General features: G+C 40.3%; 1 protein-coding gene across 1 annotated transcript in view; it reads left to right on the plus strand.

The window, feature by feature from the left end:
* The window catches only part of C28H8orf89 (chromosome 28 C8orf89 homolog), a 45,408-nt gene extending 34,307 nt beyond the window's left edge, over positions 1-11,101 (plus strand). The window contains exons 8-9 of the transcript XR_013367166.1: positions 8,506-8,628; positions 9,737-11,101. The gene's annotated coding sequence lies outside the window, so the exon portion shown is untranslated. The remainder of the gene's footprint in view (positions 1-8,505; positions 8,629-9,736) is intronic.
* The last annotated feature ends 998 nt before the right edge of the window (positions 11,102-12,099 follow it).

The raw sequence follows: 12,099 nt of genomic DNA on the forward strand, positions 1-12,099 counted from the left end.
CAAAAGAGGGTTTCCGAAGCGAATGGCTCCCTGACTGCCACATGGGTACTGAGAGGTAGCTTGCCACAGCACCCTGTCATCAGGAACAGTTTATAAACCTCCTTTATGTCCATCAGAGATTCATATAATGAGCTATCTAATCTCAAGTACTTAGTATATATTTAGTTTTTCTACTGGGTTTTTCTCTTTTAAATATAAGAAAGGAAGTAGTGCCTGGCTGATTCAGTCAGTAGAGCATGTGACTCTGCATCTCAGGGTTGTAAGGTTAAGCCCCATGTTGGATGTAGAGGTTACTTAAAAATAAAATCTTACTATACTGCGGTAAGAGGGGAAATAAGTTGGCAGCATAGTGTAGTAAGAGGACCCTAGGCTCATCTTGTCACACAAACACAACTAGATAACTATCAAATCATTGTAAATATGCCAGAGATCAAGCTGAAAACTGATGGAACAAATTCCACAACTAAAGGGAGAGAAGAGGCCACATGGAAGAAGGTAGGAAGTGTAGAGATGTGGTTTGGGGAAGAAATGTATCATGCATGCTGAGGAGGGGAGGGAGCCCTGATCATGGAGAGAGGAGAGAGAGAGTGGAGTACACAGAGATATACACAAGGAGAACACTTCCCCAAAGCCACTGGCTGGGAAAATGAAAGCGACTGATTTTCATGAGTTCCTGCAATCAGCAGGGCTTACAGACTGAAGGTTTAAAGGTCAGTGGGCTTAGCTGGGATAGAGACCTGGAACCACTGCCCTACCTCTGGAAAGAAGGTAGGCAGGCAAGCATCCTTGGGATAGATGGTGTAGAGACAGTAATCTGAAGAATGCTTGGGGCCCCCAGCAGGGAGATTATTCACTCTTCTTGGAGCATGTCCCTCCACAGAGGGTATTCACAGAGACACCTTTCCAGGGACAAAGGAGCTGGAGGGTGCCATTTCCCTCACTTGTCCCTCAGCATAAACATAGAGCCACCTGTGGGAAGCAGCGCAGTGCTGATACTGGCTACCTAAGCCCCTTAATTCAAGTCCTACACCCCTGTGCTCTGGTGTGTCACCCTTTTTGGTCAAGTTTGCCTCAGTCCCAGCACATCAGGCCCCTCCCCCAGTAGACCAGCAGAAACCCCTCCCACACCATGTCTCCCAACCAGAAAGTTCTGCGGGGCCTCAGTTCTAGTGGAAGTAGTATCAGGTCTCATTTAACAAGCAGGCCAGAGAATACCTAATTAAAACTTGCTACATTCTGGCCAAGGACCAAACACTGCCCACTGCAGGCAAGGGGAGCCTCTGCAGATGACTGGCCTGAAGGATAAAGCAGTCAAAACACAGAAGCAGAGTGCACACAGCACACACCAGAGACACTCCCGGAAAGGGCCAGGCCCTGGACACGACCTCTTTCATAAAGCCATTACTTTCAGGAGAGGAAACATAATAGACTTTTCTAACACAGAGAAGAAGACAGAGACTTAGACATAATGCTAAGATGGAGGAATTAATTCCAAAGGAAAGAACAAAATAAGGTCACAGCCAGAGATCTAAGTGAAACAAATATAAGTAATGTGCCTGATGGAGAATTTAAAGCAACAATCATAAGGATACTCCCTGGGCTTTAGAAAAGAATAGAGCACTTCAGGGAAGCCCTTACTGCAGAAATAAAAGAGTTAAAAAAGCAGTCCAGAAATGAAGAATACAATAACTGAGATTTAAAAGAGGCTTGCTGTGATGAACACAAGGATGGAAGAAGCCGAGGAACAAACAAGTGATATAGAAGATAAAATAATGAAGCTGAACATGAGTCTATTCTCATGTTATGCAACATGAGAATAGACTTAGGGAACTCAGTGACTCTATAAAACATATTCACATTTGTATAATAGGAGCTCCAGAAGAAGAGAGAGAAAAGGGAGCAGAAAATTTATTTGAGGAAATAATAACTGAAAACTTCTCTAATCCGGGGAAGGAAACAGACATCCAGATCCAGGAGACACAGAGAACTCCTATCAAAATGAACAAAAGCAGGCCAACACCAAGACATATTGTAATTTAATTTGCAAAATATACCAATAAAAAAATCTTAAAAGCAGTAAGACAAAAGAACTCCCTAACTGACAAGGAAAGATCCATAAGTTTAGCAGCAGATCTCTCCACAGAAACTTGGCAAGCCAGAAGGGAGTGACATGATATATTCAATGTGCTGAATAGGAAAAATCTGTAGCCAAGAATACTCTATCCAGCAAGGCTATCATTCAGGATAGAAGTAGAGAGAAGTAGAAGGAGAGATAAAGAGTTTCCCAGACAAACAAAAACAAGGATTTCATGACCACTAAACCAGCCCTGCAAGAAATATTAAAGGGGACTCATTGAGTGGAAAGAAAAGACCAAAAGTGGCAAAGACTAGAAAGGGACAGAGAAAATATCCAAAAACAATGACCAAACAAATAATAAAATGGCACTAAATACTTATCTATCAATAATTACTCTGAAGGTTAATGGATTAAATGCTTCAATCAAAAAACAGATGGTGTCAGAATGGATTAAAAAAAAAACCCAAGACCCATCTATATATACTGCCTGTCATTTTAGACCTAAGGACACCTGCAGATTGAAAATGAGGGGATGGAGAAACATTTATCATGCAGATGGATGTCAAAAGAAAGCTGAAATAGCAATACTTATATTGGAAAACTAGACTTTAAGCCAAAGACTGTAACAAGAGATGAAGAAGGGCGCTATATCATAAAGAGGGCAATCCGACAAGAAGATCTAACAATTGTAAATATTTATGCTCCCAACACAGAAGCACCCAAATATATAAAACAATTAATAGCAAACATAAAGGAATTAATTGATTAATATACAATAAGAGTAGGGGACTTTAATATCACACATCAATGGACAGACCATCTAAGCAGAAAATCACCAAGGAAACAATGACTTTGAATGATACACTGAACCAGATGGACTTCACAGATATATTCAGAACATTTTCCTGGGGCACCTGGGTGGCTCAGTCAGTTAAGTGTCTGCCTTCTGCTTAGGTCATAGTCCTAGAGTCCTGGATGGAGTGCTGCATTGTGCTCCCTGCCCTGCTTCTCCCTTTCCCTCTGCTACTCCCCCTGTTTGTGCTCTCTCTCTCTCAAATAAATAAATAAAATCTAAAAAAAAAAAAAAAAAAAAAAAAAAAAGAACATTCTCCTAAAGCAGAATACACATTCTTTTCAAGTGCACATGGGACATTCTCCAGAATAGATCACATCCTAGGTCACAAATCAGGCCTCAACAAGTACAAAAGGATTGAGATCATACCATGCATATTTTCTGACCACAATGCTGTGAAACTTGAAGTCAACCACAAGAAAAAAATTTGGAAAGATCACAAATACATGGAGGTTAAACAACATCCTACTAAACAATGAATGGGTCAGTTAGGACATCAAAGAAGAAATTTTAAAAAATACATGGAAATAAATGAAAATGAAAACACAATGGTCTGAAACCTTTGGGTACAGCAAAAGTGATTTTAAGAAGGAAGTATATGGCAAGACAAGCCTACCTCAAGAAGCAAGAAAAATCTCAAACTACCTAATTTTACACCTGAGGAGCTAGAACAATAAAAAAAATGAAGCATAAACCTGCAGAAGAAGGGAAATAATAAAGTTTAGAGCAGAAATAAATGATACAGAAACTAAAAAAACCCGAATAGAACAGATCAATGAAACCAGGAGCTGGTTCTTTGAAACAATTAGTATAATTGATAAACCCCTACCTAGACTTATCAAAAAATCATGAGGGGCAGCCCCGGTGGCACAGTGGTTTAGCGCCGCCTGCAGCCCAGGGCGTGATCCTGGAGACTCTGGATTGAGTCCCACATCAGGCTGTCTGCATGGAGCCTGCTTCTCCCTCTGCCTGTGTCTCTGCCTCTCTCTCTCTCTGCATCTCTGTAAATAAATAAATAAAGTCTTTTAAAAAAAATCATGAGAAAGGACCCAAAGAAATGAAATCACAAATGAGAGGTAAAGTAACAACCAACATCACAGAAATACAAACAATTACAAGAGAATGTTATGAAAAACTATATGCCAACAAATTGACAATCTGGAAGAAATGGATAAATATAAATAGATAAACTACAAAAAACTATAAATAGATAAACTACAAAAAATAGAAAACTTGAACAGACCGATAACCAGCAAAGAAATTATATCAGTAATAAAAAAATATCCCAATAAACAAATATCTAGGGCCAGATGGGTTCACAGGTGAATTCTACCAAACATTTAAATAGTTAATACCTATTCTTCTCACACTATTCCAAAAAATAGAAATGGAAGGAAAACTTCAAATTCATTCTATGAGGCCAACATTACCCTGATACCAAAAACTGACTCCACTGAAAAAGAGAATGATGGGTCAATATCTATGATGAACACAAATGCAAAAATTCTCAATAAAATATTAGCAAACTGAATCCAATTACATTGAAAGAATCATTCACCGCAATACATGTGGGATTTATTCCTGGGCTGCAAGAGTTGTTCAATATTTGCAAATCAATCAACATGATACATCACATTAATAAAGAAAAGAACCATATGATCCTCTCAATAGATGCAGAAAAAGCATTTGACAAAGTACAATATCCATTCATGATAAAAATCTTCAACAAAGTAGGGTCAGAGGAAACATACCTCAATATCATGAAGGCCATATAGGAAAAACCTACAGCTAATATCATCCTCAATGGGGAAAAAATGAGAGATTTTCCTCTATGGTAAGAAATAAGACAAGGATTCCACTCTCACCATTGTTATTTAACTTAGTGCTAGAAGCCCTAGTTGTAGCAGTCAGACAATAAAAAGAAATACAAGGCATCCAAATCAGCAAGGGAGAAATAATAATTTCACTATTTGCAGATGACATGATACCTGGAAGTCTCCACCAAAATACTGCTAGAACTTATACATGAATTCAGTAAAGTCACAGGATACAAAATCAATATACAGAAATCTGTTGCATTTCTATACACTAATAATAAAGCAGCAGAAAGAGAAACCAAGGAATCTATCCCATTTATAATTGTGCCAAAAAACATAAGAGCCTAGGAATAAGCCCCACTGAAGAGATAAAAGATCTATATTCTGAATATTATAGAACACTGATGAAAGAAATTGAAGATGACACAAATAAATGGGAAAACATTCCATGCACATGGGTTAGAAGAACAAATACTGTTAAAATGTCAATATTACCCAAAGCAATCTACACATTTAATGCAATCCCTATCAAAATACCAGCAGCATTTTTCACAGAGCTAGAACAAAAATCCTAAAATTTGTATGGAACCACAAAAGACCCTGCATAGCCAAAACAATCTCGAAAAAGAAACACAAAGCTGGAGTCCTCACAATTCTGGACTTCAAATTATATTACAAAGCTGTTGTGATCAAGGCAGTATGGTACTGGCACAAAAATAGACACATAGATCAATGGAACAGAATAGGAAACCCAGAAATGAACACAACAACTATATGGTCAACTAACTTTCAACAAAACAGTAAAGAATATTCAATGGAAAAAGGACAGTCTCTTCAATAAATGGTGTTGGCAATACTGGAAAGCAACATGCAAAAGAATGAAACTGTACCACTTTCTTACACCATATGCAAAAATAAATTCAAAATGGATGAAAACCTAAATGTGAGACAGGAAACCATTAAAATCCTAATAGGCAGTAACTTCTTTGACATCAGCTATAGCAACCTCTTACTAGATATGTCTTCTGAGACAAGGGAAACAAAACCAAAAATGAACTATTGAGACTTTATAAAAAATAAAGAGCTTTTTCACAGAGAAGAAAATAATCAACAAAACTAAAAGGCAGCCTATGGAATGGGAGAAAATATTTGTAAATGACATATCTAATAAAGGGTTAGTATCCAAAATATTTAAAGACTTATAGGGATCCCTGGGTGGCGCAGCGGTTTGGCGCCTGCCTTTAGCCCAGGGCGCGATCCTGGAGACCCAGGATCGAATCCCACATCAGGCTCCCGGTGCATGGAGCCTGCTTCTCCCTCTGCCTATGTCTCTGCCTCTCTCTCTCTCTCTCTCTGTGACTATCATAAATAAATAAAAAATAAAAAAAATTTAAAAAAAGACTTATAAAACACCCAAAAGCCAAATAATCCAGTTTAAAAAATGGGCAAAAGATATGAATAGACATTTTTCCAAAGAAGACAAATAGTTGGCCAATAGACACACGAAAAAATACTCAACATCACTCATCATCACAGAAATACAAATCAAAACCACAATGAGCTATCACCTCACACCGGTCAGAATGGCTAAAATTAACAACACAGAAAACAACAGGTGTTGGCGAGGATGTGGAGAAAGGGGAGCTCTGTTACAAAGTTGGTGGGAATCCCAACCGGGTGTAGCCACTCTGGAAAACAGTATGGAGGTTCCTCAGAAAGGTTAAAAATAGAACTATCCGACGATCCGGCAATTGTACTAGTAGGTTATTTGCCCAAAGGATACAAAAGTACAGATTTGAAGGGGTACGTACACCCCAATGTTTATAGCAGCAGCAGCAGCAATAGTCAAATTATGGAAACAGCCCAAATGTCTCTCAACTGATGAATGAATAAAGATGTGGTATATGCACATCTTCTTTAGATAGATACACACACAATGGAATATTAATCAGCCATAAAAAAAGAATGAAATCTTGCCATTTGCAGTGATGTGGATAGAGCTAGAGAATATTATGCTAAGCGAAATAAGTCAGTCAGAGAACGACAAATACCAAAAGATTTCACTCGTATGTGGAATTTAAGAAACAAGCAGATGAACAAAAACAGAGAGGGAGGCAACTCGTAAGAGACTCTTAACTAGAGGAACAAACTGAGTGTTCCTGGAGGGGAGGTGGGCAGAGGGATGAGGTAACTGAGTCATGGTCACTAAGGAGCACACTTGATGTAATGAGCACTGGGTGTTACATGCAACTGAGAATCACTAAATTCTACCTCTAAAACTAGTTAACTAGTTAATTAAATTGAATTTAAACAAGAAATTTTGTAAAAACCAGACTCTTAACTACAGAGAAAGAACTGATGTTTACCAGAGGGGAGGCGGGTTGGGGGATGGATGAAATAGGTGATGGGATTAAGGAAAGCCCTTGTAATGAGCATTAAGTGATGTACGGAGAAATTGAATCACTAAATTGTACACCTGAAACTAATATTATATTTTATGTTAACTAACTGTAATTTAAATAAAAAGTAAAACTAAATTAAACATTTTTTTTTTAATGTCAGAAGCAATTGCCAACTGGAATTATAAAGAGTTTGTTCCTCTTTGAATGGGTTTGGGATGTTGAATAAATGGCTGATGTCAGTAGACAGCCCAAGTCAGAGGAAAGCTAAACTAAGACTGCTTTAGAATAAATATTTGTGATTCTTCAAGCAGTTCTTTCCTCTTAATGTATGGCTTTTTCAAAATGCTTATGGTCTGTACCCTGACTGATGTCTATGTTTAAAGAAGTATGGAAATTGCCACTGGTACCTGGTGATTTAACCAAGGTATTCAGCTAAACACAGAAAGTATATGAGTGCCCAGTTGTGGGCATGATTCCTTTCCTGGGAATGCAAGTTGATATCTACACAAAACAGCAGTAAGGAGACACATTAAAAGTGTTTTGCTTTGTGCTGTGTTTTTATCTGAAACTAAAGAGATAGCAGTGTGTAATTTTTCTACAACTCTATAAGCCTGGGTGTAATCTGAGACAATGAGCACATGAACAGAGACCAAAAACCTATCTTGCAAAAACTGGATCTGGTGAAATAATGCCTCAGGGGACCTCATTCTAAAACTGATCATTTCTGAGGTAGGTGACAAGGCTTATAGTCCATGCTTATGGGGTGTTGTTTTGGCACCAGCCACAAAAGAAGAAAAGACAAGACACCTCTGGCTTATGACAAGTCAATTTCACTTAATGTAAATATATTTTAGCAGATTAAGTATATTCACAAGTTGATTTACACATTAGAAAGTTTGGCACACATGCTTGAAACAGTTTCTGACAACTATCTCTTCCCACCACTACAGATCTTGTTTGTATGATCTTTTTGTGTGTTTGGTGAAATACACATAACAGAACATTTACCACTTTAATCACTTTTTTAAAATTTTTATTTATTTATTTATTTGAGAGAGAGAGAGCACGAGAGGAGAGAGGGTCACAAGGAGAAGCAGGCTTCCCACTGAGCAGGGAGCACGATGCGGGGCTCGTTCCCTGGACCCGAGACCATAACCTGAACTGACGGCAGACTCTAACTGTCTGAGCCACCCACGTGCCCCACCTTAATCATTTTTATGTGCACAATTCGATGACACTAAGTACATTCTCATTGACAGTCTTAAATTCTGTTGTTTTGTTCAAGACTAATTTCCTTTCTTCCCTCCTACTTTACCTTTCTCTTCTTGGCTTGACTCCTACCGTCCCAACACAAAGGCAAAAAATTCTGAAGATTTGTACAAAAGGGGACAAAGAATGATCCACATGGCACCCACAGCAGGAGAGCACAGCAAAAACACAAGTCATGGCGTGAACTGGGGATTATTTTCCATTGCCATGGTAAGAGGCTCCCTCTTCTGGGCTGGGGTACAGTGATGGGCCGGGCAGTAGTGGGAGGAGGGAAGATACTAACCTCCCAGGACAGAGGGGAAGGAATTTCTATTTCTAACGTCAGGTCTTACCCTAATCCTGGGGAGGTCAGTCAGATGTTTTTATGCATCAGAATCCTTCTGTTGCTAAACTCTAGCTGATGCCTATCAGGTTCTACAGTGGCAGAGGAGGAATGAGCTCTTTTGCCTTGTGGAGGACTCTGACCCAAACAGGTGAGAAGGAAGAACAAAAAGTTCTCTGTGTCCTGAGGGTCAGATGTGTGAGGGTCAAATGTCCCAACGTGACACCTGAGAGTCGGCATAGGTCCCAAGCCATTTGGGCTGGTGGATGCTTGTACTGGTGCCTAAAAAGAGTGGTTACTAGAAGATCCAATTATCTCAATTCCACAGCTTGTGGAAAGAATGGAATTATCATGACTTCAACAACAACAGCAACTGGTCTTAGGGAAGGAGTTGCAAGCTCTCAGGGAAATGTAGGGACTCTGGTATTGCTTGTACAGACGAGATAAGGTTAAGGACAAAGAGAATTCCAGTCATACTAAGATTAAAATTCAACACCCAGTGGTAAGATGTGTCAAGCCTATGCTTTGGACATGGGGCCCCCTAAGTGGGGAACAAGATATTCCTGTTATAATGTAGTTTGAACCCTGTGAATTCCTATGAAAGCCATAATAGCTCAAGGAGTCTTTCTTATAATTTGGCAAAATTACAGAGAATTTAGTAGAAGTTGTAGATGGCCTTGGGTGAGCGTCTTCATCTAAGTGTACAGTTTCCGCTTATAGAGAGATCATTTAAATCAACTCAACAACCACGGAGCAAGGCATTGCAGCAGACATTTAAAAGTAAGCTGGATACAGTTCTTGCCTTCAAGGATTTTCACACTGGTGTGGATGCGTGAGTGTGTATAATGACATGGCACACATATTGTAAACTAATGTAAATGCACGGCACCGAATTTAAGACTTCATTTCTGGTATGGAGGGTATATGAAGCTGTAAGTAAAATGAAGTCATGAAGAAATCTATAAGGAAAACTACTAATCAATCAATTTATTTCAGTATACATCGAGCTCATGTACACTAGACACTGATTAGTCACTGGAAATCCAAAGGAGAATGAGCACAGTTCCTGGCTTTGAGGATCTGACCTACAGAAACAGGAAAGTGACAGCCACTGGCAGTACAGGACAAGAAGAGGCATTGGGTCCCCTGCATCTTCACACCTCTTTCTTGGGTGGAACTTTCAGGTTTGCTGGGACACTGGAACAGTCTGATAACTGAAGTCACTGAGGGAGAAGCAAGTCAGGGTCTGCAGTGATTTCGTGGGCAGGGGAAACAAGAGCAAGCAAGGCCAGGGCCCTGAAGGGCGGAGGAAGGAAGAGGAGGGAAGGGTGATCCACCAAGAGTCTGGCCACGTCCCCCCAGCTGTCTCAGGGAGGGCTCTGCTGTGGCTGACCCTTGTAGCTAAGGTTCTCTCAGATGGCATGGTTAAAGCTGCAGTGTTCGAAGTTGCCTGCCATGTACCAACCCTTCGGCTGTACTTATATGCACCTTCCTGTTTCTTTGCAAGTTTATCACAGTCCAGCTTGCCCATGACCTGGGAAGACCAAGAGGGTGCGGCTATAGCTTGAAGATCCAACCCAAGGGTCAGGGAGGTGGCCTTGCAGTCCAGACAGGAACCCCACATGGCCTGCTAAGTGCCACATCGATTGCTTTCCTAGCAGTTGTGGATGTGGAGCATCATGGACCTGCCAGCAGCATGGTGAATACCGTTACCCATCAGGATGGAGTTTGAAATTCACGGTAGAATCCAAGTTAACCGTGTGGGCTCTGATGCCCAGCTGCCTGGGGTCAAATCCCCACCCTGAAGCTCGCTAGCTGTTTAGCTGTGGTCCGGTTTCTCTGTCTCCCCAAGTATCATCTGGAAACTGGAGTTGTAAAAACAACACCTACTTCTTTGGGGGGTATTGGGAGTTAAGTGAAATAACGTATGTAAAGTTTTTAACACGGTGGCTACCACATGGTGTTTGATTCTGTTACTTTAATCCTTCAGGATGGTTCCCACCTCTCAGGGGTTGAGCAAAACCCATGGAGTGACGAAGTGGTGTGGGAAATAGAAGCACTGTGTGAATAGTACCGTAACACGAGGAGGACACATCAGCCACTTCCCCCTTCTATACCCTTGTACTGAAAGGGGGTGAGTGGGATACAATTACCAATTCCTGGCTTTCTTTTCTGTCTTAGCAGGAAGGGTATAATTTTAATAAGATGAAAGAAGGCTTGCAGGCTCCTGACAACAAAGAAAATCACAAGCTACCGCTGTGTGCCTGCACTTTCTCTGCATCTTCTTAAGGATCAGATTAAAGAATCTGCAGTGAAAGGATGACTCTGATGCCCTCCCCTGAGACCTGGCTTTCCCTTTTGGGGGTGTGGGATGGGAGGGGAACCCAGATGGAGTCTTCTTTCTAGAATGGCTCATGTTAAGGTGGGGGTGGGGGTGGGAGTGTGTTCAGCAACACTTTTCCGAGCACTCCTGGGCTCTGACCCACCAGGGTGCAAGCTCTGATTCCTTATATCACATGGTGACAGTTTATAATTCTGCCTTAGGGGAAAATTAGTACGTTTTTGAAAGATAATAAGTAAATGCTCATATCAGAGTTTAAACGTTGATGCCTATTCTCTGAAATAAACTTTTACACTGGCCCCTTCTTTTCCCCCCTTTCCAAGTAAAGGACACCAATTTCGAATATTTGATTCAGGAAAACAGGACACAATCTAGGATTCCCTCCACACACTCCCCTTGCCAGCCCCATAATGGTTTTCCCCTACCTCCAGGTGGTTTTGTCTTTATTCACAGTCCTAATGTCCAATATTCAACATTGGCATAAGCAAAGACATCATATATGAATCTTGCATTTAAAATCATCAAGCAAAAAAATAAAATAAAATAATCAAGCAAGTAAGTGGGTGGCTTACTATATCATGCTTCTTTCTTAAAAACAGCAACTTTTACTGTCCCCTCCCTACATCTGCCCCCTGGTTGTCAAGGAAGTACTACCCAAAGTCACAACACTAAACTTTAAGAGTGGTTAGGTTGCTAACAGAGAGTATGACATTTCCATGGAGACTCACGAGATGAAGATAGACCAAAGCAGGGAATATTTAGAGGATGCTCAGATTAGTTACGATCATTGTCACCTGCCCAGTCTATGTCAGGTACTATACCAAGTATTTAGCAATCATTATTTCAGTGATTCTTCACAAAGGCCCAATGACCCAGGTATTATTATTATTCTATCTATGTTTTGGTGAGGCTCAAGAGGTTAGGTAAGTTTCTTGAGATCCCATAGCTAGTTAAGGACAGAACTGAGATTGGAGCCCATGTCAGTCCTATGCCAAAGCCCATGCTTTTAACCACTCTG

Source organism: Canis aureus, chromosome 28 (assembly GCF_053574225.1).
Source record: "Canis aureus isolate CA01 chromosome 28, VMU_Caureus_v.1.0, whole genome shotgun sequence".
NCBI lineage: Eukaryota > Metazoa > Chordata > Mammalia > Carnivora > Canidae > Canis > Canis aureus.